Genomic DNA, 22,959 nt, shown 5'->3' on the forward strand with positions numbered 1-22,959 from the left:
AATTGAGACTTGGATGCTTAATTGACTGAGCCACCCAGGTATCCCTGTATCCAGATTTTAAGGGAAAAAGTAAAATTTCCTTTATTCACAAACATGATCTTCTAGGTAGAAAATCAGAGAGAATCTATAAAATAGCTATAAGAACTAGTAAATTTAATAAGGGTGCATGGTACAAAATCAATAATCAAAAAGCAACCATATGTCTATGTACTAACCAAACATTGGAAGTTGCAATTAGAAAGCAATACCATTTACAATAGCATAGTACCTAGGGAATATTTAGGGATAAACCTCACAAAAGTAATGTAAGACCTGGACACTGAAAACTACAAGACACTTCTGAGAGAAATTAAAGACATAAATAAATAGAGAGGTATTACTTGTTCATGGGTTACATGACTCAATATTGTTTAGATGTCAATTCTTTCCAAATTGTTCTAAAGATTCAATGCAGTCTAAATCCATATCCTAATAGGCATTTTTTATAGAACTTGTCAAGCTGATTCTAAAATTCACATGAAACGCAAAGGACACAGAACAGCTAAAATAACTTTGAAAAAGAAAAAGAAAAGAGGAGGGCTGACAACACTATCTGATTTTGAGATTTGCATTCATTAATCTACAATAACCAAGACAATATGCTTCTGTTGGAAAGACAAAAACACCACTAGAATGTTACAGAGAGTTCCAAAACTATCCCACACATAAATGGACAACAAAGATGCAAAGACAGTCATGAAGAAAGGATAACCTTTTAAACAGATATTGCTAAAAGAATTGGATATTCATATTTTTAGAAAATGAACTTTGATCCATATCTCACACCATATACAAAAACTCATTCAAAAGGGATTGCAGGGCACAGGTTAACAACTTTGAAACTGCTTTATGTATATACTGGGGGTGAACAAATAAGTAAATGGACGGTGGAAGCCATGTTTCTCACAGTTGGGAGAGGGACATCATGAATAAGGAATGAACCACATGGTGCTGGACTAGCATCAGAGATATCAGTATGAACTCACAGTTAGCTTAATACAGATATACAAATGGTGAGATGTGTAAGTATAGATATGTATATCCAAGGATTAGCATAAATATATTTCTTTGCTCTGCCTGCTGAGAGAATCTATACATAGTGACACCCCAGCAGCAGCAACAAGCAAACCCAGTGCCCAAATTTTGTTTCTAAATAATATACCACCACAAAAGGAACCTGGGCTCCTTTGAGAAATGGCTGATGCTAGGGCTTAGGCACTGAAAATATAAGCTGAGCCTTAGGCATCTTGCAGTGTCAGAAAACAAGGAAGTCTGGGAGAAATGAGTGGGGGGAGTCAAGTCAAAGGGACACAGGAACCAACCTAAAAGAGCTCCCAATGGCCAATGCTAGAATAAGATGTAACAAAATAAGTAGTGAGATACTAGATTATAACCTAAAGTATAAAATAAATACATGAATCCATACTGATATAATAAATGATTAAAGAAATACATAGGGGAGAAAAGACAAAAATTAAATACCATTTACATAATCATCTTACAGAAAAATTCCAAATAATTTATGTGGATATCCATCTCTAGGATTTAGGGTATAATTTTTCCTCCCACCTCCCTTGAGCATGGACTGTACTTAGTGACTTGCTCTCCAAGAACAGAGTGCAGGAAGGGTGAAAAAAGATTAACTTTAGAGTGGAGAAACCTGGCAAACATTACCTTGGTCAAGTAATCAAGGTTAAGCAACACCAGTGATAAAACATTTTGATAGCATGTATTCACCTGCCCTTATATGATGTGATAAGAAGGGTACTTCTCCCAAAAAGTCACCTCAGTCTAATTGAGAGAAAAACATTGGACATACTCCTAAATACTTCAGAATGAAATTCCTAAAAATGGTGACTTCCCATAAAACCACAATAACAATATTACACCAAAAATCAAATAGTAATTCCCTAATATCATCTGATATCTAGTTCATACTCAATTTTTCCCAACTGTCCCCAAAATGTCTTTTGCAAATGGCTTTTTTTTCAAACTAGGATCTAGTCAAGGTTACCTCATTGGATTTGGTTGTTCAGTTTTCTTCACTTTTGCTCTAAAACAGTCTTGTCACCTTTCCTCCCTTAGTTTTTTTTTTATGACATGACACATTGAAGAAACCAGGCCAGTTGTCTTGTAGAACAAGCCACCTGCTGGATTTGATTGTTTCCTTATTGTAGGCTTAACTCATTCCTTGATCACCTGCACTTTTTATACGTTTTATCTCAGCACCATCCAAAAGAAAAGAAAAATCAGACAAACCCAAATGTCAAAGACCTTCTACAAAATGTCTGACCAGTAGTGCTCACAACTCTCAAGGTCAGGAGAAAAGAAGGAGAGACCAAGAAACTATCAAGGGTCAGAGAAGACTAAGGAGACATGTGGTTGACACACCATGTGGAATCCTGGATTCAATTCTGGAACAGAAAACGGATATTAGTAGAAAAATCAATAAAATCCAAATAAAGTCTGAAGTGTAGTTAATAGTAAGGTACCAAGCTGGTTGCTTAGTTCTGACAAATCTACCATGGTTATGTAAGATGTTAGTAATAGGAGAAAGTAGGTGAGGGGTACACAGGAACTCTCTGTACTACCTTTGCAACATTCCCGCAAGCCTAAAATCATTCCAAAATAAAAAGTTTTTGCAAAAATGGATTACAGACTTAAATGTAAAAAACCATAAAGCTCCTTAAAAAAAATAAATGAGAAAATCTTTTGGACCTTGAGTGAGGCAAAGTTTTTTTTACATATGATACCAATAACACAACCCATAAAAGATAAAATTAGTAAATAGGACTTCCTCAAAATTAAAAAATTCTGCTCCTCGAGACACTCTAACTGAAATAAAAAGACCAGCTGACTAGGAGAAAATAGAGGACCTTTATCCATAAAGAACTCTCAAAACACAATAATAATAATAATAATAATAATAATAATAATTAAAAGTGAGCAAAAGAGTTGAACAGATACCAGAGAAGTCAAAAAGATGGTGAATAAATATATGAAAAGATGCTCAAAATCATTAACCCTGGGAAGATGCAAATTAATGCCACAAAGAGAAACTACTACACACCCATTAGAATGATTAAAATGTCAAAGACTGACCATATCAAGTGCTGGTAAGGACGCAGAGGAACTGGAACTCTCATACAATGCTGGTGGGGAATGTCAAGTGGTGCAACTAGTTTGAAAAACAGTTTGGAAGTTTCTTAAACATTTAAACATATACCTACCATATGACCCAGCCATTCTACTGCTAAGTACTTACCACCCACACCCCAACAAAGAAAGCGTATGTCCACATAAAGTCTTGTACACCAATGGTCACAGCTGCCTTAATCCTAATACTCAATAACTGGACATAACCCATTTGTCCATTGAGAAGTGAATGGATAAACTAACTGTGGTATACCCATCTGATGGATGGGGTACTACTCATCAATACAAAGAAATGAACTATTATATGGAAGAGGATGGATGAATGTGAAAATAAGCATGCTGAGTGGGAGAAGCTAGACAAAAAAGCATACTGAATGATTTCATTTATATAAATGTCTAGGAAATGTAAACTAATTTAGAGTGACTGAAAGCACGTAAGTAACTGCAGGGATGGGGGGTGGGATCTGAGTTGAAGGGGTAAGAGAAGTGGAAACAAGAAAATATAAAGACAGACAAGGAAACTCTTGGAGTGACAACATATTCACCATTTTGACTGCAGTGATGGTTTTGCAGACATATACAAATATCGAATTGTATACTTTAAATACGTGCAGTTTATGGTATGTCAAATATACTTAGAAAAACCGGGGTTTTGTTTGTTTGTTTGTTTTTTAATCAACCACCATAAAACCTAGAAAATATGAGAATACACTAAGCCTGGAAAGGAGAACCTGAAGAAAAGGAATAATGGCTTTTGGCAAATAGCTGATAGTGCAGCCAATGAAAGATGGATTAGATTTGGTGTATGTGGCTTCAGGAGGGAACTAGAGCCTACAGAGTAGAAAATAAAAAGCAGCTGCATCAGCTACACATGAAGAATATTCTGACAACCGGAGCTATGCAAACATGGAATGGACTGCTTTGTAAGGGAAAGTACTCTCAACAGTCACAAAAAGAGTTCAAGCAGAAACTCAACGCATCACCTGTTAAGTGAAGTACGAGGAGAAATTCCCATTGGAAGCACAAGACAGTATTTCTTGATCTGTAAATGCACTAGGTAGGGAAAAAAACCCATAGCTTCCACGTGGGGAGAAATTTATTTAATCACATTCATCGGACCATAAAGGCATCAACACCAAATATTTTGAAATAGTATAAAGTATTTAGGAGCTCAGGAGCAAGGTTAACGAACGCAACTGTCAATCTTCAAATGGGCTATCACATAGAGAAAGCAGTAAAGAAAGTGTCAAAGTTAAACACAGTTTCTAAAATGTGTATTTGTCCTCTTTGTTCTTGCATTAGTAAAACTATTATAAATTTCTTGAGAGAAAGGAGCACCCTACAATGTTTGCTTTGCAATTCTAAGTACTTGGAGATCAATAACAATTAATTGCTACTCTTTATTGAATATATATTATAGGCCTAGAAATTCAAGCTAAGCAATTTTTTTTGAAGATTTTATTTATTTGAGAGAGTGAGTGAGAGAGAACGCACAAGTGGTGGGGAGGGGAGGCAGAGGGAGAAGCAGACTCCCCACTGAGCAGGGAACCTGATGCAGAACTCAATCCCAGGACCCTGGGATCATGACCCAAGCCGAAGGCAGATGTTTAACCTATTAAGGCACCCTGGCAACCCCAAGCTAAGCATTTTGAACACAGAGACTTTCCAATACTGCAAGATAGCTATTATTCCCATTTTACCGATAAAAAATCTTAGGTTGACAAAGTTAAGGGGATCTTCAGTTTCAGGATCTAAAATTAAGTCTGTCTGACCCCAAAACCCAAGGATAGGAGATTGCCTCCTAGTTCACTGAAGACATAGGGGCCATCTGACTAATGCTGCACACAGTTTCTTTCTTCCCTCTCTAAATATTTTCCATAGTCCTGCCCAATTTATTTTTCCAAAATACAAACTTTCTCATTTTACCCAGCTTCATTTCCTTCAGTGCCTTACAAGTCTGGACTCATCAAGGTGACAGGAGACGTACCTGCCTACTTGCCCGGCATCATCTCTATTTCTCCCGTATATTTCAGACATACCAAAATATTCTACAAGCCTTCTAAAATTGCAAAGGAATCACACTTCCCTACTTGCTCTTCTTACTTTTCTGTGCGCCTTTCCTCTGATTTTCGGCCTGGTGAAGGAACTTTTGTCCCTCCAGACTCAGTTTAAATATTGTCTCCCCTGATGAAGTTTTCTCTGACATTCCAGTAGCAATTAGACATACCTCCTTTTACACACACATCACTCTATTCATATGGATAATTACTTGTGGATTTGTTTCATGCAAAACAAAAAACAAAACAAAACACATCTCCTCAAAGTTATTCATCTCTGTATCACTGGTACCCAAGCACAACAGGAAAGGTTCAATACATGTTTACTGAATAAATGGATGGATGATGGACAGGTGGATGAATAAGCAATTAAATGGATATAAAAACGAGTGTCTGAAATTAAACAAGAATAACAAAAACTTAAGGTTTTCCTTTTTTTTGGTATATAAAAGAAATCATAATGCCCATGAAAGAGACATATCCCTTGCTACCATTATCACATATACTGCCCCTTGTTAATTCTATATGATTTCAACCTAAATTATGTCTTAATTAAAGCAACTGTTAGCTAGCTTACTTGATTGTGAGGTCCTGTTAAAACAGTTTATTTAATCAAAAGTAAAGGTAATATATAATTTGATGCAAAAATTAATTCTCAAAACTATAAAATGGTTGGAAACGAGGAAATCTGTGAACTGCTCTGATTACTTGTCAGGAGGAAGAAAGCCAGAGGAGTAACCTTTTTGTGACCTCCTCCCACAAACAAAACTACTCACAGATTTTACCATTTCAAGATGTAACCTTGTTTAGTGCTCTCCTCCTTGCAGATAACAGGAGACATCAAAAAAAAAAAAAAAAAATTCCACCATTTAAAATTTCAGGCTCCTTTCTTCCTCGATTCCTTATGATTTTAAATTAAAGCATTTTTATGCCTGGCCAATGTATGTTTCATTAAGTTCCTAGAAATTAGTCTTAAAATATAACTGGGATAATTTATGGTACCTTCTGGTTTGGCGGGGTCCTTTTATCATCTTATTCTCTTGCCCAGAGCTGACATGAAAATAATTTGGGTTCCTTCTGCACACTGCTGTTTAATTTTAAAATCGGGCTAGAATGAATTCTTTTAAAAAAAAAATGCGAAATAAGATAGAACTAAAAAAAATGTCAAGAAGGTTTGAAAACTCCTCTCCACTAATGGAAAAATTATTTTAATTACATGAGAAATGTTCTAACGCAATCTTCTGGGTGAAAACAAAGCATTACTTATTCGTTGAGGAAAATGCTCTCCCTAAAGAAAATGTTCACATGTTCAGAAGCCCTTAGTCTGTGAAATTAATGCCTTATACATGTAGATAAAAAAAACAGTTCACACCTTGGTAATTTTCTTCTAAAATGCTGCCTCATTATAGCAATAACATTTTGGTTTATGCTAGAAAGGGTTCCTTCCCAAAGAACCAAAATGTATTTTAGAGGGGGAGGGGAAAATGTATTTTAGACACACATTAAAAAAAAAACAAAAAAACTGCAGCGCTCTATAAAGTACTAAACAGTCCATAGTGGTGGACTTTGCTGGAAAGGACAAAAGAAGCCATTTTAAACCACATTAAGTATAATCATCTTTTTGTTTTTTATCTCTGAAACATGATAGTAAAATGAGAATAAGAACTGAACGATTTCAGAGCCCAGCACTGGAAAGTCTGGGACTGCACTATGAAAAGACAAAAAATTTTGAAAAAACAACTGTGGATTAAGATGTCCATTCACCAAACATAGGAGACTATATTCCAAAATTTGGTGGAATTTTTCTCGGATTAGCCTGAGAACACAGGATACACAATATGTTTGGATTTTTACTATCTTCAACTTTGCTCCTGCCTTTCCTTTCATAAATAAACAGCTTAACATAAGGAAGCAACTGATTGTGTCACTTATCACATTGTGATCTTTCAAGGGAAATGTCTCAGTTCATTCAAGTTCTGGCTCCTCTCAACTTTTCTTGTCTCCTGCAGGAGAAGATGATATTCTATAAAAGGAAAGGACACCATGTGTGAATTAAGAAGGGTTCATAAGAGAACCGGAATCTAATTACATAAACACACTTCCCTACAGGTGGATATAAATTCAAAAATCTCTGAAATCTCATCTTTAAAGGCTAGCAGTGCTTTTTTAATTATGTTAAAAGTCCCTTGTCTGCTTGATCTCTCATGAACAATTTTAATCAGGAAGCCGAATACATGCTGTCTCAAAGACAACCTAAAGAGCTCTCAACTATGAGCTAATGGGAAGACAAGGAACCACAAGCATTTTTATTAAAAGGAAAAAAATGGCCAGCCTAGAGATTTGGCCAGCAATAAAGCAAGATTAAATCATGCTTTTTCCCCACTTAGCCTACTTAACTTCAAGAACTACAGACATATAATTAATTTGCTCTCGAGATTTATTCTGTAAACATAAACACACCATTTTTAAAATATTACATCCTTACAATTCACAGTGTTTTTTGTTATTTTCCTTTCCCATTCACAAATGGACTAATGTACTAACAACCAATTTGCCGGAATCTAAGAATAGCCTCCCTAAAATTTATTCTCCCCAAAAAAGAGTCAGAAATCACTCTCTAGCCAATAGGAATCCTGACAAGTTCAAAGGGAATATGAAATGATAAATAAAAGAACCCATCTCCACCTGTAGCCCCATTCCCAAGCTGACTTGCTACATCAGCTGTATCCATGACTTTTCAGTCCATTCTAAGGCTCTCTGCATATAGCAGCCTGCCATAACACTCACTTTTTAGCAGCTCTAAACTAAACCTAATAGCCACAATTTCAAACTCCTTTCTCTTAACCAATTCCACCCAGAAACTCCAAAAAAGTATTGCTAGTTGCCCCAGATCCTAGGAATTCTGCACCTATGCTACACTGAATTGATTTTAGTCTATCTTGATCCCCACCCCCCCCAAACTGCTTTGAAATTAAATTAAAAATTCCAATTTCGGGGGCACCTTGGTGGCTCAGTTAGTTAAGCATCTGCCTTTGGCTCAGGTCATGATCTCAGGGTCCTGGGATTGAGCCCCACATCCCCACATCAGGTTCCCTGTTCAGCAGGGAACCTGCTTTTCCCTCTCCCTCTGCCCCTCCCTCTGCTCGTGCTCGCTCTGTCTCAAATAATAGAATAAAATCTTTAAAAAAATTAAAATAAAATAAAAATCCCAATGTTTAAACCCTGGTCTGAGTTTACCTCCAATTAGTTGCTGTGTCCTTTGCAGCCTACTCTCAACCCCATCTGTGCCTCATTTCCTTCATCTGTAATACTGTAACTAATAATACTCTCCCTCAAAGAGTTGATGTGAGAATTCAATGATATGATACAGGAAAGAGCTGATCTAAAAATTAAATGACCTAGGACACTGAGCCCTCGGGTATACACTTAATCCACCTTAGTTTCCCTCCATCATGTCCTGGTTAGCGTTTCCAGGCTCTCCGGCACAGGCTCTATCACTTCCACCGAACCCTGAAGAAGATACTCCGCTTCTCACGTGCTCCCTGACAATCTCAGCCAGCCTCAGGACGCACCAGCAACCCTTACCTAGAACCTTTTCCTTTGTGGTTTCCCCATCTCTACACTCCGCTCCATCCCTCTCGGAGCTTTCCAGCTATTTTCATTTTAGGGCTCCCTGGGCATCTCCGACTCACTCAGTTTTCCTGTGCCCTGCATGACGGTTGCTTATTCATCAGAGACTGCTTCCTTTACCTTTGCTTGGGCGTTCACCTGTCTGGTTCTCTTCTTCATTAGTGCTGTGCTTCTTACTAATTGCAATTGCATGCTCTCCTGTTTAATTTGACACCTTTCTATTTACACTGAGTTAGAAGACTATTCTTTACAGTGAAACTAAGAGAAAATTAAAATATAATCGATGAGGACAAATAGGGATAACTTTAGCCCAGAAAAAAAACATATGGTTAATTCTTAGAAAAGGAGTTTATTTCAATCAACATATATTTTATGCAAGCGCCTATCAGATCCTCTGATTCTTCTGACCCAGTTGCTTGATGAGCTGTAACAATTCAACCTTCTTATTGAAATGGTAGATGCTAAAGAGTAAAAGGGAATGCTTGCAGAGCAAGGCGGCCAAACATAAAACTAAGAAATAAGCACTCAAGACATGTTTATCAGTACTACTAAGATGGCAAATATATACATACAAATCCCTTTCAAGCCCTCCAAAAACAGTTGTCTGATCTATCGGCAAATATCTCAGATTAAGAAAATCTCAATTCTAGAGTTAGAAGGGCCAGATCTCTAAAAGGAATATTCCTCTGAAATGACATAAATCAGCGCCACTGTCCAGATATTCTCATCATACTGAACGTTTTTTGCTCTTTACTTTTTTTTTTTTGCTTTCCCTTAATATTCTCTCCCAATTTTCTGTTGGATACACAAATTTAAAATGCTTAGTGATGCAAAAGAAAGTATTATTCTTTACATAAATATGAATTACATGTCTTTCCATAGACTCCATGCTTGTTAATTTTCCTAATGGAGTATAAAGTCTTTCCACTATCCTCAAATTAATCCTAACCTGCTTCAAATTACCATGTTTTGAAGTTTTGCCTCTGGTTCTGGTCAGGGAGAAAGTGCCATCAAGGACAGGTGGCTTTTTTAAAGTAACAGTAAAGAGTAATAAAATAATTATTTCCTACAATTTCACTTAAAAATTCTCGCATTCTATTCAACTCAGGTAAATTTTATATTCCAGCAATATTAACATATAAATTATTGCAATAACCTAATTCAGCACTCCCTGAAACAACAGCTAAAACTTTCTTTTCTACTAAATATTTGGTTTTAAAAGAGCTACTACAACTGGCACCAGATCTTGGTTTCCAATACTATTTTCCAATAAAAGGAACCAGGGTTATTTAGAGAAGTGTTTCTAAGAGTGAAGCAGAAAATACTAGGGTGAGTCTCACGCATCCTAGAGTACCAGACACTAAGGAAGTACTCAAAACAAAAACAAAAAGAAAACCCACAATGATGAGGATATGTCAAAGGGATAGAGGGGCCAATTGAAAAGCTCCCAATGACCAAAGCTGGAACAATTTAAACAATAAAATAAAACGGTATTGCTTTATAACCCAAAGTATAAAATAAATATCCACAAATCCATACTTACATAAAAAATGACTGACTAAATAAACAAACAGAGGAGTAAAAACAAATCGCATGCAGAAGAATTACAAATAATTTATGAAGATACTCCACCCTCAAGGGAGCGGAACATGACTCCCCACTCCTTACACGTGTGGGCTGTGCACAGTGGTTTCCTTCCAAAGAGTACAGTCTGGAAAGGGGGAATAAAGAGTAGCCTCATAGTGGTGCAACTTGTTGATAATATGGGAAACTGAGTGCAAGGTATACGGGAACTCTCTGCACTATCTTTGCAAGCTTTCTGTAAATCTGAATCTATTCTAAAATAAAAAAATGTATTTCAAACGTTAAGAAAAATCTGCCATTGCTTTTGGCTTTCTGAAGTTTGCCACCTGGCTTACCTGTAGAAACTCTAGTCAATTTTAGACCGCTGCAATTGTACCGCTGTTCACAAGACTCTCAAATCCAGAGGTTGCTTGCACTGCAGTGGAATGGAAAGATGAGAGGCACAGCCCTGCATTTGAGTACTACTCTCCATGCAACTCTTCCTGGGATGGAAATAACCAATTTCTTCATCTATAAAATGGGGCCAACTGGCTTGCAGGGCTGTGTGACTCCTATGGGGTGGGGGCTAACGTGATGGCCTGGCCGCATTCCCATTACAGAGCGCCTCATCTGGGTCCAGCTCTGCGTTCTCCAGCCCGGCCCCACTTGGGGCCAGTCCTGGCAGCTTCCAGCTTGTTTGTTTGCTTCTTTAGACACGATGCTCAAATGCTATTTTTTTTTTTTTTCAAAAATCAATTCATGCTAACTCTATCTCTGGAAGAATAACTAGGAATTAGACACAGTGGTTGCCTCTTTGTAGGAGAACAGGAGGCTGGAGTGGGAGGAAGACAGGATTTGCACTGTACACACTCTTGGGCTACCTGAGTTATTTTTTTACTCTGTGTATGCATTAGCTATTTAAAAACTTAAGACAAAAGCAACAACAAAAAATCTATGACTCAGGGATTGCTATCGTTATCTTATTTCTACCTTTGTATCTGCTGTGCGTTATCTCCTTTTAATACAGTACCAGAGCAAAGGCAAGAAGCGTGGCTCCAGAAGATGAGTCTAAAATGATTTCAATCAACTTCTTTTGTAGCAAATCAGCTGTTTCAAAATAGCATAGCGGTCTTGGAATCAGAAGTGACTTGGGATGGAACCCTGGCCCCGTGACTGAACCTCACCAAAGCCCAGCATCTTCATCTGTAACACTCGAATAACAATACCCACACTTCACAGGGGTGCTGGAAAGATTAAGTAAAAGTACACGTAAAATCCTTAGCACAATGCCTGGTCCATCTATTACTGTCATAAGTATAAATGGAAGTCTGTGGGAAGATCCGATTTCTCACTCAGACGTGTCTTCTACTCAGCTATGGATCCAGAAGCAACTTCCAAGGCTCAACACCCCCCCAAAATGCAATTGGTTTTCAGCAATTATTATTCCTAGTTCCCTAAAGCAAAGGTGTTAGGTAACTAGAATCAACAGCAGCATTTCCCTGCCTGCATACAAACTTCTCAAATAATAGGAGTCATACACTGTGGGTAACATACATAGAACTGAGTAGTTCTTATAACCATCAAAGCAACAAAATACTCAAGGACAGTAACACTTAACACGTGATTAAATGTGCAGAATGCTACAGTTGAAGTTGTCTTTGGGATTATGCCAGAAGATTGCATACGTTTAAAATTTTAAGTTATATTCGCATCCTGGCCTCTAGCCTTAGTTTCCTGCAAAAGGGCATGCCATATTTTACCAAGACACAGATTTTTGAGATTAGTGGTAACAAATGTAAATAACCTTAATAAAAATGCAGGTTAAAGCAAGGCATATAAACATCTTAGGTACTCACTGAATATTTGTCAAGGGGACTTTGTGTGCATAAATATGTGAATAAATAACATGTTACCAATGCATACTCCCTTCAATGAGTTATCAGAAATATTATTCCCTTCCTAGCTGTCTCCAAAACAGAGCTACCTATTTTATCATCATTTGTTTTATTGTGGGTTTTAAACTGAAGCACTTCAAAAACTAATGGTATATTTCCACTCACAAGATCTGTGTATCTGCATATGGATACACACTCATACATATGTATACACAGGCAACACTCTAGCATAGAAATACATCTGTATCTCTGTGTATTTGAATATAATTTAAGATATGGAAGTACTACCTTACCAAAAGGTATCTTTGAAAATTTTTTATACTTTCTAAGTTTTTGTTTTAGGGTTCTGCTATAAAATTCACTAAAGCCGCTTCTTGCTTTTGAGGTAACACATCACAAAAAGAGCTCATGTAGATCAGATTTAAAATCACATCGAGCAACTGGACTGCTACTACTAAAAAGTCAAAAAGTACGGAGTCATTATAAATTTTCGGACTTAACAGGTTAAGGATTGCTCCAAGACAACTGGGAAGAGGAATGCGGATCTGAAGCTACAATGATAAAAATATTTTTTTTTAAGATTTATTTGAGAGAGGGAGTGCAAGAATGGGCGGGGAGGGTGGAGGGAAAGAGGGAGGGAGAATCTCCAACAGACTCCCTACCGAGCACAGAGCCCTGAGCATGACCCTGAGATCATGACCTGAGCGGAAATCAAGAGTTGGACACCTAACTGACTGAGCCACCCAGGCGCCCCAACAATGATAAAAATCTTAAACACTTCCAAATAATTAGACTAGGAACCACTTAAAGAAACTCCATTCCATTACTAGATCACTGTGTCCAATAATGGCAATTATTGATGATTTTTTTTTCTCAATTCTTCCATTTTATGCAATACTTCACAGTTGGTAAATCATTCACAAGAATCATCTAATGCCGACAAAACCTGTGTGCAAAAAGTTGCGCTGTTACTCTAGGGACAGAAGGCCACCAAATTAGTAAGTGGCAAAACCGGAACGTGGACCCACATCTTCTATCCCCAAATAGAGCACTCTCTCCCCCCATCCCACCGCTGAACCCCCTTCTAGGACAGGTCCCCATTCCTACAGCACAACTCCACATCTGCCGACTGCAATCCTTCCTCCGGTGGTTTATCACACCCTCTCTGGCCACAAGCCCGTCAGCTCCCGACACTGTAGCTACAGACACCATCCCAAATTTAAATCAGTCTTCTAGATAAGACCAACAAATGCTTTTCCCTGTTCCTAGACACAGAATAAACTTCTTACCAAGCCTTCAAAGGCTGAGTGTCCTGAACCTTTCTTCCTTCTCAGGTTTGGGGTACGCACTGCACAGGCTCCTTAGTCCTGGATCCCTCTTCTCCTTTTACCTAATTCATGTACACACTTTCTCCTCTACAGCCTCACTTCCTCAAGCGAGCAGCAAGCTCACTGGCCAAATCAAGTGTCCCAGCTGTACTCTCTCAGGGTGACAGTACCTTGACTTCATCGCTGTCATCACACCCAGCTGCAATTTACATTTACTCATGTCACTGTGCACTTACTGTTTGACTTTTCCCCCAGACTGTCAGTGACACAAAGGGTAAAGATGAGGTCACTTTGTGTTCTTAGTCACTACTATACCCCCGATGCCTGGCCCAATTTCCAGCCCCACAGCAGGTACCTGATTACTTTCTTTTAAAAAGCCAAACCAATACAGAACGAGGCAAATCCCTCTTTCAGTCCTTAAATACTTGAAAATACCTACTCTTCTGATGATTCCTCACTCCACACACACAGACACAAAAGTTACGTTTTAATAAGGAAACCACGCTGATTCTTTGAAATATTCCTTTTAGGACAAAGTGCCCAGATACTTCCTAAAACCTGGAAGCGATAAATGAATATAATGGTATTTTCTCACCAACAGAGACTGTGCCTTCTTCATTCCAGAGACGGCACTTTTATTAAAACAGTCTATACGTGAGACATGGCACTAACAGTTACATCACAAATTCTCAGGTCTTCTTCATATGAAATGCTTTCAAAACACGTCTACTTGATTCTTGACCAGTGTGATAATTTGACAAACCTACATGCAGAATTTTACATAATCACTACTATAGACCATTTTAGCTTCGACCAGTCATTTCAGATGGCTAAGCTTTTTTTCAGTCCCGATTCCCTCACCCAAACTATTAGCTATCACTCTCAGCTTCATGTGATATGCAAATGTGATGGGCCTGTTTCATCTAAATTGGTGATAAAAATGATTAATAGGACAAAGTGAAAGAAACAGCCATATCGTGCCACTAGAAATACATCTCTCCTAGCTGACATCAATCCATTCATCCAATTTTTTCAACCGTCTATGACTCTGCCTGTCCTCATAAAACAGCCCCTAATTTGACCATCTATCTCCTAAACACGATCATGAGACACTGTCTGAAGCCCTGCAAAATCAGCTTACTCCACCCAGACAGTAAAAAAGTTACACAAGCTTGATGGGACACATTTCAAGTGAACCCATGTGGTCTCCAGAGGATTACTTTTCTAAGTGAGTGTTCACAAAGTGTCTGTCTAATAATCTATTAAAGAATTTTCCCAAGGATAGATAGGAAACCCATAATCTTAGTGTTGCAGAAATCTACCTTTACCCCCTCTTTTCTGAAAATAAAAACAGTTACCTGCATGCTAGTGTTTTGGCACCTCTGGTTCTGATCATAATTGTTGAAAGATGACCAAACCATTCATTTCTGGTCATTTAATCCCAAGGCATTAACTGGTGGGGAGCATCAACGTGCTTTTCTCCCCATTGCCCCACCTTCCTTGGACTTTAATTCCCTCGCTACTGTTATCAGTCCCCTTTACTGAATTTGAATATCATTTTCTTTCGGTAGAGAAGTTGAAACCAACCCAGGAGTTCCACAAATCTGCCTTTGTTCCATCGTCCAGTATTACACTATCTGTCCCGAGCAGCAGTTTATGCTTTTTCTTGCTTTTACTTCATGGTCTGAATGTAACATGTTGTGGTCCTTAGCATCTTCCCAAGCCTCAAACTCATTTCGAGACTCAGCCTCCTGAACACTACTCTCTCTAATACTACTTTAGTGTTTGTGTTCCAACCTCTCCTTACATAATGAGAGTCATCTGTGCTCATATGGGCAGTATTTCACTTTAGAGAGCCTACACACATTTCATTTATTCAGTTAGTGTTTTACTGCTTGCCAAATGGATGCAACTCACCACACTAAAGCAAAGCACACAAAGATACCTAAGATTTGGTCCCTGCCTTCAAAAAATCCAGAGCGGAAATTGACTTTTAGGCAGAAATACTGGCTTCTAGATTACCAAGATGAAAGGAAGGACTGTATGAGCAGAGGACACAGCAACTAGCTCAAGTGTGAAGGAGATGCTGAAGTCTTCACCAAGGAAAGGATAGGAGCCAAGTCTTGCAGAGTAAGGAAGTAGTCATGAAAAGCCTGGAAATATGCACAAAACCATGGAAATACAAAAAGTACTCTGTCTTCATACAAGACTGATTAATGTGGCTGGAATTTAAGTTGTATGGAGTACAAGAGAGAGCCCAAAAATATGGAGTCAATTCTAAAAAGGCCCTGTAATCCAGGTGTCCAACACGTAAGATAAATAAAATGAAGCAAATACTTTCTACAGAATCCTAGGCAGCAGTTAGAAGAAATCAAGATGTCCAATGACATGGCAGATCTTTAAAACAGTGCTGAGGACAAACTAAATAATGTCTAGAGTATAATACCAGCAAAGCAAAATTAAAATGCACGTGCATCCAGTGTTTGTGTGCACACACAATAAATCTACATGGTTAACAAGACATACACAAAGATCAAAAATATGAAAATTGTTATCTACGGAGAGGGAACATAATGGGGATGGGAGATGGGAAGCAAAGGTTTTTTTTTTTTAAAGATTTTATTTATTTATTTGACAGAGAAAGAGACAGCGAGGAGAGAGGGAACACAAGCAGGGGGAGTGGGAGAGGGAGAAGCAGGCCTCCCACTGAGCAGGGAGCCCGATACGGGGCTCGATCCCAGGACCCTGGGATCATGACCTGAGCCGAAGGCAGATGCTTAACAACTGAGCCACCCAGGCGCTCCAAGATTTATTTATTTATTTTAGAGAGAGAGCATGGGGTGGGGAGGGGCAGAGGGAGAGGGAGAAGCTGACTCCCCGCTGAGCAGTGAGCCCAATGAGGGACTCGATCCCAGTACTCTGGGATCATGACCTGAGCCGAAGGCAGATGCTTAACCGACTGAGCCACCCAGGCGCCCCGCAAAGGACTTTTTTTTAAGCATGTATGCATGTATGCATCTGAAGTCCAAAGACATCAAAAACTTATAGTTTTCCTATAAGTGACAGAAGTTTTCAAGTCTGGGGATGGCAAAATGGAATGTGGGTGGTTTTTAGAAAGAAAATTTGGCCCAGTGTGAAGGAAAAGCCCTGTAGCTATATTTCTTCTAGAGGCAAAGAGCATAGGTTCATTGCCTCTTTTGTGCACATGCTGAGCAGACCTTTATCACTCTGTAAGAAAAGGCTGGGCATCAGTAAACTGACAATAAGCAAGGATGGATGCAGAACTTTCAGTAAGAGGTAAAGTAAAGACGAGGTCTGGCAGGGAATCAATCACCGCAAATACAAGCAGTATCTTAAGGCCCAAATTTGGGCTACTATCTTCTAGGAATATTTTTGAAAACATTCCTGCACTGCAGTAGATGGTAGACTAAATAAAGACTAAGGGTTTTGCAAGCTGAAGGTCTGCTCCATTTTCTTCTGAATGCGCCAAAGGGAGAGCAATGAGAAATTAAAACAAAGCCTCACTGAGTATGTCTTGGGAGCTCAGAGCAGGGATCCCAGTAATAAACTCATACAAGCCCTATCACTTGAGAGATGAATCTTGCATTACCAAGTACTGCTTCATCTGTATGGACAGCCTTTCTATAGAACTGTAACTGAACACCACAGGCAATACACCAACATTTTTAAATTTCATCAAGTTCTAGTGCCAGGTGACAATTGTTTGCTGTGACATGATTTATGCAACACATTTCATCCACTTATCTTAGAATCAAAAGGCATGTTACCAAAGGGTTCTCACTCAGATAAACAGGAATGATTTCTAACCCAATCACATCTGTGAAAAGTGAAAAACGCACCTGGGAAGTTCCAGGACCAGAGCCTGCTGATTAAATTTGGAGAATAAAGAACTTAAAGCCACAAAACTGGCACCCTTACTGGATCTTCCTCTATTCTAAAGACACTGTTTTTCATTTGGGTGCAAAAAGCTAACCAAAATGCAGTCAGAATCAAAATACATTTTTCAAATTATAAGTGATATGTTCAAATGATATGTGACATGGTTAAGAACACTATTTATAGCACCTTATGTTTCCATTGATGGGCTCATGAGGGTCAGGCATTTGTCTTGCTTCTCAGTCTTTGCTTCAGTAATGTGACAAGGATTCTTTTCCCTCTGAATCTTCTCCTAAAGTATCATTTCAGCCCCTGATTATTCACCATCTCATCCTTCCACCTTCTTACCCATTCTACTCAGAAAGGTACATTTTGATAGAAGAGCATCTTTAAAAGAGAGCATCTTCCAAGAATGACCCTAAAACAATTTTATATTTTAAGTATTATTGCCTAAAGAAGGTAATCTATGTTCTCCATAGGTGGTGAGATACGGGTATTAGGTCCTTTCCTCTCTATAAAATATGTTTTGCTTTTATAATCACGATCTTAAACTATGTAGTGACATAATAGGGAGGAGACCTTATTATAAGAAGTTCTCATTTTTTAAAAGATGATTATATATCTAAGGGCCTTGGTCTGGGACATCCCTCTGGCCTTCTGTCATTATCCGGGCTTATAACCCAACTTAGATATGAATGCACAAACGAGTTCTGTCACAGGATCTGTGACAAACAGGACCGTGGAAGGCAGGGGCTGAGCAAATCTCAAAGTTAGCAATCAGGTACTCAGAAAAGACACTGAATCTAGTCTGGGCTCTAAAAATGAAATTGTAGGGGCACCTGGGTGGCTTAGTTGGTTAAGCGACTGCCTTCAGCTCAGGTCATGATCCTGGAGTCCCGGGATCGAGTCCCGCATTGGGCTCCCTGCTAGGCGGGGAGTCTGCTTCTCCCTCTGACCCTCCCCCCTCTCATGTGCTCTCTCTCTCTCTCTCTCATTCTCTTTCTCAGATAAATAAATAAAATCTTTAAAAAAAATAAAAAAATAAAAATGAAATTGTATTATTCTAAAATGCCAAATTATCTTATAACGAGACACATGAAGTCAGCATCTCAGCAATTTATACTAAAGACTAAATGGTTTCAAATAAACACAAATACTCTTATACCTCAAAAGACACACGCATGAAACAAAATAATCTAATAGTATCAAATCATAAATGTAATACTTTTAGAAAATAAGTCCTTGTTCAATGAAACAGTTATCACTCTTACATCCACCCATTTTTCCTCTAGCTTATGCATTCATTCATTTATCATAAGGATGATAAACCTTAAAACTTTTGAAAACATAACATTACAACTTTTAATGCTCAATTTTACTTTTCTTAGCATTAAGCTTGAAACTAATAAACCAAAGCTGTTTTTTATATTCATGTTACTTATTCATCGCCTTCTCTGTACATCTTAACTGAAGCAGGATTTCAAAGGGCTAACCCCTTACCTCTCACCCTCCCAAGTTTAAGAGGATTATTAGGGGCTTAAAAAAAAAAAAAGTCTTTAAACAGTATATCACTAATTACATTACAATCTAATAGTGGCTAGTCCATTATCCAAAAAAGCTCTAAGACATTGCTCACTATTTTGTTATCATTTCCAAATATACACACTTCTGTTTCTACAGTGAGAAGGGATGATATTTAGGTATCACTTAACCAATTTCCTAACTAGCAATATATTTTTATTGTATGTGCAAGAGAGAACGAAACTACAAATGCCTTCTAATGCTTCTACTGCATTCTCACTCTGATGTAGCTAACGTTCCCACAGAATGATTTCTCTTGTATAATGACAGGTCATTGTAATGTACAAAATCCAACATCTCCCAGTGAGTTCTGCCACCCATCCCTAAGACTTACTATTTTTTTTCTTATTTTCTTGCTTTCACTAATATTCACTTAAAATACATGTTATAGCAACAGTCCCGCTGCTGCCTTTAACAAAGTCATTTGTAACTCGGCTTTTTATATCACTCCATAGAGTAAATAAATGTAAATACAACTCATGGGGTGAAATACTGCATAAAATATAATCATGCAAAGTATCAATAATATGCTTAATGATTTAGTTTATAGCTGCTGATTCTTATATCTTATGTCATTATGTAGGTGGTTATTTACTGCCAGGTAAGCATTTAGCAAATTTACACAGGAGAGAAATTTCAAGTTCATGATTGTTAGGAAAGGAAAAAGAAAAAAGGATCTATTTAAGCACCTTATGAAATTCTATTTCATATAATTTAAACTTTTCTGGTAGTTTTTTGAAATCCCATTATTCTATGAAAGGTTGTAAAATAGTTACAAAATCAAGAATATGCTAGGTGAGGGGCACCTGGGTGGCTCATTGGGTTAAGCGTCTACCTTCAGCTCAGGTCATGATCCCAGGGTCCTGGGATCCAGCCCCACATAGGCTCCTTGCTCAGCGGGGAGCCTGCTTCTCCCCTGCCTACTTTTCCCCCTGCTTGTGCTTGCTCTCTGTCTCTCTCTCTGTCTCTCTCTGTTGCTCTCTCTGTGTCAGATAAATAAAATCTTTAAAGAAAAAAAAAAAGAATATGCTAGGTGATTTACAGGGCATAGAGTTTCTCCTGAGTTGGGGGCTGGGGGGCAGTTACAGTCTGAGTTGGATTGTAAAACATATGTAGCAAATGTTTTTAAATCTTATAGCAAAGTTTATATTTTGATATTCTTGAAAGTACATTATAGAGAATAACTATTTTCATGGCATGAAAACATAAATTGAGTTTTGTGTTTCTTTATTAAATGTTATAGTTCATTTTTATTCATTTAATCCAATTTCCCAATCCTCTGAAACAATTTTAACAGATACTGTGTTAGTCAGTAAAAGCATTTGTCATCCTGATCCTAAAGTTCAAAGAACATGCACTGGGTGAAGACAGAATAGTTTTTGACACCAGCACGTAAAAAGGCATTCAGTAAAGTCAGTAAAAGTGATGACTAAGCAAGTGGAATACATCTACCAGTCTTCTCATCTAAAAAGGTATGACGGAAGAACTACTGCACTTTCAAAGAATAGGTTCTTGCTAGGAAGAAGTACAATTAGAACAATATTCTGCTAGATCAAAGTTTTTTTAACAATTCACTGTAACATAACAATTACGACTGACAAATCTGTTAGGAAGCAGAAATATAAACAAAGCATGACTTACTGAGAATGTAGAAGGGACTTTACAAAATGTTTTATGAACAAAAATAAATGCAAGTATTAACATCTCTATCAAGTACTAACATCTCTATGAAATATAGTATCATATATCATATATATGGTTTATTGATATTAAGCTTACACCCAAAGTTATTACATTTTTAACTGCATATCAAGTTTTACAAACACCTGTATGAGCATACCTGCTATTTTAGTTTATGCTTTATTTTGGTTTTAGTTGCAAACAACCAGTTGGAGAACATCTGAAAGGAAGAACATGTCCTTTATCCTATATTAAATATTTCTTATTTCAGTAGCAAGAATTAGGTTGTTAGAGTCACAAAAGTGAATGTCGGTATTTCCCAAATCATAAGGCAGTTGGTGTTTACTCTTCCCAAAAATAAAAGATGGGGAAACATTCCCTAACTCATTTTATGAGGCCATGATTACCCTGATTTTTTTAAATGACAGAAACAAGAAAATTTAACTACTACCAATATTCCTCAGAAAAACAGACACAAAAATATCTGTAACAGAATGCTAAAAAATCAAACCTAGGGACATCTAAATATATGTCATGAATCAGGACAAAATGGGATTTATCCCAGAATTCAAAGTTGCTTTATCATTAGAATATCAATCATGGTAATTTACCAGGTTAAGAGACTAAAAGAAAAAAAGCATAGGATCATCTGGATTTAACATATACTCATAAAAAGAAACTACCAGCAAACTGGTGATAGAAAGGAATTTCCTCAACTTGATCAAGAGCAACTATAAAGAACTTACAGCTAACAGTAAACTTAACAGTGAAAGATAGAATGTTGTATTTCTAAGATCAGGGAGAGGACAATGATATCCTCTCTTACCATTTCTATCCAACACCGTAGGTCCTAATCCATGCAATAAGGCAAGAAAGATGAATAATGAGCAGACAAATCAGAAAAGAAGAAGGAAAACCATCTTTATTTGCAGACAACTTGATTATCTATGCAAAAAATCCTAAGGCATTTTTTAAAAAGCTATTAGGAATAATAAGTGCATTTAGTACATTAACAAGTTTATAAGGTCAATATATAAAAAGTCATACCAGCCATATCGTATTTCAATACTACTGAAATTTACAGCATAAATCATTTACAATAGTATCAAATATATGATATACTTGGTGATAAACAACAAAAACTATATGAAGGAAACTGGAAGACTAGAAATCATAAGTAAGAGAAATTAAAGAAGACTTAATAAAGAGATATGTCATGTTTATGAATCGTCATACCCAATATAACTAAAATATTAATTTTTGTGAAATTTGGATCTATAGAGTCAACACAATTGCAATCAAAATTCCAGGAAGGTTTTTTTGTGGATTTTGACAAGCTAATTCTAAAGTTTATATGCAAATGCAAAGGATCTAAAATAACCACAACTTTGAAACACAAGACAAAGTGGTAGCAATTATATATTACACTTAATTTTAAGACTATAAGGCTACAGTAATCTGGACAGTTGGGTACTAGCATAAAGATAGTAATTAAAAAAACTGGAGGGGTGCCTGGAAGGCACAGTCAGTTAAGCCTCCAACTCTTGATTTCAGCTTAGGTCATGATCTCAGGGTCTTGAGATCAAGCCCCATGTGGGGTTTTGCACTCAGCACGGAGTCTACTCGGGATTCTCTCCCTCTCCCTCTGCCACCCCCCGTACTTGCTCGTGTGCCCTCTCTCTCTCTCTAATACATAAATAAATCTTAAAAAAAAAAAAACTGGAACAGAAATACACCCATACATATATGGCCATTTCAATAAAAGATGTCAAGTTAACTCAGTGGAAAAATTAGTCTTTTCAACGAATGGTGCTGAAAAAACTGGAAACTTGTATGGGAAGATATGAAACTTATCTCATACCATACATAAAAATTAACTCAAAATGTATTATAGACCTAAAAATAAGATCACAAACTCCTAGAAGATAACATGAAACAATTTAAGTGACATTATTCTTCATCTTCCAAAAAAAAAACTCCTAGAAAAAAACTGATAAACAAACTTCATCATAGTGAGACTTTTGTTCTTTGAAAGGACAAATTTAAGAAAATGAAAGTGCAAGCCCACAGATGTGGGGAAAAAGTTTGCAAAATGTATTTCTGATGAGATTTATGCCCAGAATATGTATATAT

The 22,959-nt window shown here is 37.4% G+C and overlaps 1 protein-coding gene across 12 annotated transcripts in view; it reads right to left on the reverse strand.

Moving 5' to 3' along the window:
• Positions 1–22,959, reverse strand: part of RFX3 (regulatory factor X3) — a 274,696-nt gene that overhangs the window by 191,480 nt on the left and 60,257 nt on the right. The window contains exon 1 of one of the 12 annotated variants that reach the window (XM_027616067.1): positions 7,188–7,277. The exons of the other annotated variants lie outside the window; for them this stretch is intronic. The gene's annotated coding sequence lies outside the window, so the exon portion shown is untranslated. Of the gene's footprint in view, positions 1–7,187; positions 7,278–22,959 lie in introns of those variants that run through there. 12 annotated transcript variants of the gene reach the window in all.

The sequence above is a fragment of the Zalophus californianus genome, chromosome 13, assembly GCF_009762305.2.
Source record: "Zalophus californianus isolate mZalCal1 chromosome 13, mZalCal1.pri.v2, whole genome shotgun sequence".
Lineage (NCBI taxonomy): Eukaryota > Metazoa > Chordata > Mammalia > Carnivora > Otariidae > Zalophus > Zalophus californianus.